The sequence below is a fragment of the Macrosteles quadrilineatus genome, unplaced genomic scaffold (genome assembly GCF_028750875.1).
Source record: "Macrosteles quadrilineatus isolate MER2022 unplaced genomic scaffold, UCM_ALF_1.0 Scaffold_2__2_contigs__length_208266976, whole genome shotgun sequence".
Taxonomy (NCBI): Eukaryota; Metazoa; Arthropoda; class Insecta; order Hemiptera; family Cicadellidae; genus Macrosteles; species Macrosteles quadrilineatus.
In genome coordinates, this window is record NW_026542595.1 from 108,940,465 (window position 1) to 108,946,486 (window position 6,022).

Genomic DNA, 6,022 nt, shown 5'->3' on the forward strand with positions numbered 1-6,022 from the left:
ATTTAAACCTATTTTCTGGCCTATTTCTCGATACATTTAATGTATACTGAATGTAACTTATTCACATCCCATATACTTTAATATTGACGTAAAATATACATATATTTACGTCAAATATACATAAACCATTTTCCTGGATTCATACACCAGATAGATTTGTAAATTTTGCTCAAAGCCTTGAGAAAGAGATATTTTCACTCAGACCAAACAATTGCTTTTAGAGAAAGTTTTTCTTAGAAGAAGGGACAGTAGGAATTTACAATACAGGCAGCTAGACAAAGAACTGTAATACAAAGGGGTGGCAAGTGCGAAGGTCACTTGTAGAATTCCTTCACCAAGCCAAGAAGTGTACAGTAGTTAGACCGAACCGGTTTGGGATTGGGGTTGGGGTTGCAGCGTTGACTTATTGGATCCGAATAAAAATATCGAAGCCAGACTGATAGATACTAGAATTATATCGATAGTCAATATCAACATCGAACTTGATAGGCTCGATATTTCTATTCGATAGCTTACTGGGCAGTTATGATTAATTTAAATTTATGTAACTACTACAGTCTAAGTTAGAAAAACTAAATAAGTTAATAATTAATAACTAATATTATTATTATTACTAAGGTATAACTGAAATCAATCATAAATCAAATCCTTTCTACACGGAGCATTACTGGTCTTTCGATATGCATTGAAAATCGTATTAGCACGATAGTATCGAATGGGTCGGACAGTACCGTAACGCCGACTAGCCGTCAGCCGAGGCCGCCATTGTTGTTTTTGTTTTTTATTTTTAGTTGTTTAGTTCTGTGTTTCTGCTGCAGTTCGAGTTCTTTACTTTATCTCTTCTGCTTTTTATTCTGTGTAGTCTCTGCCCTCTTCGAGATCAATATTTCAATCGTTGTTTCCAAAACTTAGCTGTTAATTATTCAGTTTTTTAGTTAGTTTTAAAAGTTTATTTTACAGTTGTAACTAATTTAAGTTCAAGAATCAAGAAGTTTATTGGCCATCGGTGTTACCGTTGGTCCTAGGCCTACTTTTAAGATTTTCGCTAGATCAACCTAACTTATTTATGTTTTCAATTCATCATCAATTTTCTACAACCCTCAAAGGTAAGTGTTTTGCTTTTATTTATGGTCTAAACTTACAAATACTGGATTTTAATTAGGCTAGGCTAAGTTAAGTTACATCATAGACAATTGGATAAAGAAGGTTTAAGTTACATCTTCATTTTTACTGGTCTTGGATGATATTTTCGGTAGGTGTGTATTCTTTCAAGATTTCGGTTACACTTTAGTTTCTGTCCTACATTTACTATTATAGGACTACTAAGTTAGCCACGAATACTAGAACATGTTTTCTAGTACCTATTTAGGTACGGTACTACACAAATAGGTAGGCCTATTTGTGCTACCAGCTGATGAAACTGTTCTAAACTTAACTTAACCTTAACCAAACATGCAGTTAAGTACTAGGTAACTTGAGTTATGTGAGTAAATGTAGGACAGAAACTAAAGTGCAGCCAAGATTTTATCAAGTAGGCCTACGATATTAACTAACTTAGGTTAGGCCTATTAATTAGCACATTAGTAAGTTACAGGGTTTTTAAATTCGCAGAGGATACGCATCCGGCAACTGGACGTGGATTAGGCGTCCAGCAGTTACTGTCATAACCTAACCTAACCAACCAAACTTGCTGATAATGAAAAATGATAATGAATGAAGGTTAAATTATGTTCATAAAATAAAATTATAAATGCCAAAAATTCTAACAAAAGATGTACAGTTAATGGCATTCAAAGCAAAATCTTTGACAAAAAGTTAAAGTTACCGATGTGATTCGAACCAGGGACCTCTTGCGTTAATCAGCCTAGCACACTATCCAATACACCACAAACACCGATGGTTGTACATCGTATCGTTGTGGTAATGGCGTTCCGGGCCCTCACAACCCTGTGACGTCAGTGCCGGACGCCTAAGTTAATCCACGTCCTGTTACTGGACGAGTATCCTCTGTGTTTTAAGTTACGCTTGATGTTTTTTACATTTACAGTAGGTAATGGTAATTCCCAGGCCTACACTAAGATTTTAACGCAACTAATTATATGCTTCCTTATGTTAAATTATCAAGAGATAGGCTAAGTTAATTTTTTGGCTAAGGGTTTTTGAACTTGTCCAGTTTTTGTTAGACGGTTTGTTTATTTACAAATGACTAATAGGTAACTATACTATATGCTAATTAACTTAGGCCCATGTTATACGGACAGCAAGAACGCGACAGATAAAACGCCGACGCTGATCTACAAATTCAGTGCTGTTATACAATCAGCAATCACGCTGAGTCATCGACGCCAGGGAGCTGTTATATGAGCAGTAAACACGCCGCGACAGGCTCCGAGGGAGCCCGAAGGTCGCCGAACTGTGAATTTCCACTCCCGATAAGTCGCCTGGGGACTATCCTGTCGGAGAAGTATGGTGGGGTGAAGCACGGATCTGCTGTGTAAAAGCTGCCCGTATAACAGTAGGTACTCGCATAATTTCTGTCGCGTTTTTTCCGCCAGTTTTACCGGTCTGGTCGCGTTGTCCACGCTGACGCCAGGTTTACAGTGTCCGATGCGACAGATAAAACGTTCGTATAACTTGCACACAGTGACGTCCATTGCTCGGTAGGCTTGGCGTCTACGCGGCGAAAAATCTGTCGCGTTTTTTCTGTCCATATAACATGGGCCTTAGGCATACACAATTTCATTGAACAATTATTACAAGGAATTAAGTTAGCTTATGCATGGATAGGTATATCTGTCATAAGTAAATAAGATAAACTTAATTAATTGTGAATGCAACAAATAGGCCTAATTTAAAAAAAAACATACCTTCTGTTGCTGTATCTAGGTTATGTTATGTTCACTCCTAGGGGCCAGTTGTGGAATCAGGTCTGGATTTACTTATTGTTTTGGGAAATAGAATGGTTATATCAGTCAAATACACCTAAGAAGGTACTTAGCCGAAAGTATGAAACGATTAAATAAGACTAAAAAGTTTTTTTGTTTTTGTAGATCGATTTCTTCCAAAGGATTGGGGGCGCAACAGTGGTGGACTCTGGCCGTCGAGCCCTCATCAGATCGCGGACAAGTAGATGTTAGCTTCAGTTGGGAGGGAAGGAAGGGAAAGAGGACCCTCCACAGCCTCAACTTCATAAAACACTGGAGAGTGAGTATAATAGTTGCCTACTAATAGTTACTGGAATCTAATGGAATTTAAATAATAGTCCCTGAAAAGTTATTTTATCTGGGGAGCAGTGATTAACTCTTTTGTTTGAGTTATAATTTTAAATCTATTTTTAAAAAGCTACCCAACTTAATATTTATGAACACTCTTTTTTTAAAGGTGTGTGAAATATTTGATTTATTTAAATCTAATCTGTATCTAATCATGGGGAGACTGTGGGAGAAATTTGTAAGGATGAGATGCCGTTTTTTTTTTTCTAAAACTAATAGGCTAATGTTAAACGTGAATCCGTTCTATATTCATCATTAGATTCAATTAATACCCTCTTATATGTTCCCAACCGGAGACTTTATTTGGGGCCCCTAATTTAAACCAACAAAAACAGAAAATATCAAAAAAAAAAGAAGAAATAGTTATAAAAAAAGTTAAAGGAAAATTTTAATAAGCTAACAACAAGTTTAAATTCTTTTAGCGAATTTCCCATATAGGGAATAAGCTATTACTGTAGGTCTCATGGTAAGACCTCGACCCGGGACCGATTTACTTTTTCATTTTGGGGTCCTCCATAGGCCAAAAACACCCTCCGTTTAAATTCATATATATATATGAAATATATACATATGTATGTATATGTCCGTTAGCGCGATATCTCGAGCAAAAATGAACCGATTTTGATCAAATTTGGTACTAATGTATAACCTACGTTTATTCAAAATAATTTGAACAGACTATGGGAACGAGGGTTTATGGGGGGTTTTATGGGGTAAAATTGGGTTTTCTGATTTTTGACTCTAAAAACACAAAACTTCACGATTTCTTTCCATACCATTTTGTATAGCTTATAAAAGAAATAATTTTGTATATTGAAGCGTTGTTGTATGCCTATCGGTTACGGAGATAATCAAAAAATATTGTAAATTAATAATTTCTATGTTATTCTCATGGAGAAAAACTGTTGTAGGCTAGTTTGCTTGTAGGCTATATAAATATATTTTTGTCAAATTTGACAATTTTGTTTGTTTCATTCTAGTTTATGAACATTTCAATTGAAATAAAAAAACACTTCAATACCTTCCTTCCTTGTAGCAGCAAACATAAGTACAGTACTCATTATAATCAATGTTACCTATTTTAATAGGAAATAAATCTTACAATTTTAAGGGAATGCAGTAGAGTCCCGAAAACTCGGCGTAATGTGGACTGGAAGGGTGTCGAGTTTGTGAAATGTCGGGTTATTGGGAACTAGGGTTATAAATAAGAACCATACAATTTATAATCCTTTTAGCTGCCTTATTTATTTATATTTATATTACAAGTCAGTATTAAGTCATCAGATATAGTACAATAAATCCTTGGTACAAGTTGGGAATGATTTAACTTGAGCCCATGTTTAACTCATGTCGTACTCAAAAATCACTAATTTTCTGAGCCAGGTGATGGCCGAGTTATCCAGACTGCCGGGTTATTGAGTGCCGAGTTTGCGAGACTCTACTGTACTTAAGTAGAAATCCAGCCCAGTAAATGGAAATTTGCTTAGTCTGCAGGGTTGCTGTGGCGGGGGTATTTGATATCCATAACATAAAAAAACTTTTTGTAAATCATTACTTGGCCTCTATTAATCTAGGTAACTACAGTTGGCTCTCAATAATCGGACATTTACTTAAATAGGCCCATTAGAATGTCAGTTTGCCAAAAATGTTTAACTACCAATGTGTGGTGATTTTCCCAATTTCATGGCGATCGTAGGTGGCAATGGTTTCATGATCACAGGATATGTTAACGATTTCGCCGTGATCATAGGATAACTGAGGTTAGTTTGACCTAGGTCCACAAGTACTCTAATTACGGCACTGTTATTAGTAATGATTATTTCTAGATACACGAATAAGCTAGAGTATGTAGGCTATGTCTAAAACATGCAAAGGTCTACCAGACCAGTCCAAGTAGATGACAGAGAAGTGTTGATGAACGAGTCTATTTGTGGGTCTCCTTAATCCTGAACATTGGATGCGCCATTTTGCTTTGCTTCGACCACGTACTATGCTTACTACTCAAACCGGCCCTGCAAAATATTCCCGAGTTTATACTCATAAAGTATTTAGTATTAACTAATTAGTGTCCAGTGGCATCACCGCCATGTCGGATTATCAAGGGTAAATTGTTTTGAACCCCCGTAAAAAGTCTTCTTCTAAGTTAAAGGACAAAGTAGAAACGACCTTATGAGAAAAAACTGAATCAAACACATTAACACTTGCTTATAACATAACAATTATAGTGAAAACTCTGTGGTATCACATTGTAAAATCATGTTTCAGGTGTTGTTGCAGCTTCTCACGGAGACAATGTCACATACAAGGCATTTGAAACCAAGGTTAAAGAATGGTTCCGGCAGGCTCGATGATTAAATTTTCAAATGTAAAGCTGTACTTGATTTATTAAGATTACATTTTTAATTGTAAAGCTGTACTTTGTACTTATTGCCTACTGTTCTGATTTTAGTTTTGTTGGGTACAAATTCAATTCTAATTACTAATTATATGATATTATGTTAATAATTCTAGAATGATTAGTTTTCCTTTTGATTAATGAGAATTTGTTTCCTATAAAGTAACACATTTTTATGCATTCAATTCAAACAAATACTAACACACCTTGAATGAGTGAAGACAATTTAAAAAAATAAATTAGAACTTACCCCAGTTTTCATAGTAGGCCTACTACCGTACTGACCATAGTTTATCGCCTAAAGAGTCACCCTTAAAAGTGCCTCAAGTTTTTAGGATGAGTAATATTTTTATAA

General features: G+C 35.5%; 1 long non-coding RNA gene across 1 annotated transcript; it reads left to right on the plus strand.

Annotated features, from left to right (window-relative positions):
- Positions 1 to 792: 792 nt before the first annotated feature.
- LOC128987794 (uncharacterized) lies at positions 793 to 5,722 on the plus strand. Its single transcript, XR_008490284.1, has 3 exons — positions 793 to 1,106; positions 3,051 to 3,204; positions 5,538 to 5,722. It is a non-coding gene; the product is annotated as an uncharacterized LOC128987794 (long non-coding RNA).
- Positions 5,723 to 6,022: the final 300 nt, after the last annotated feature.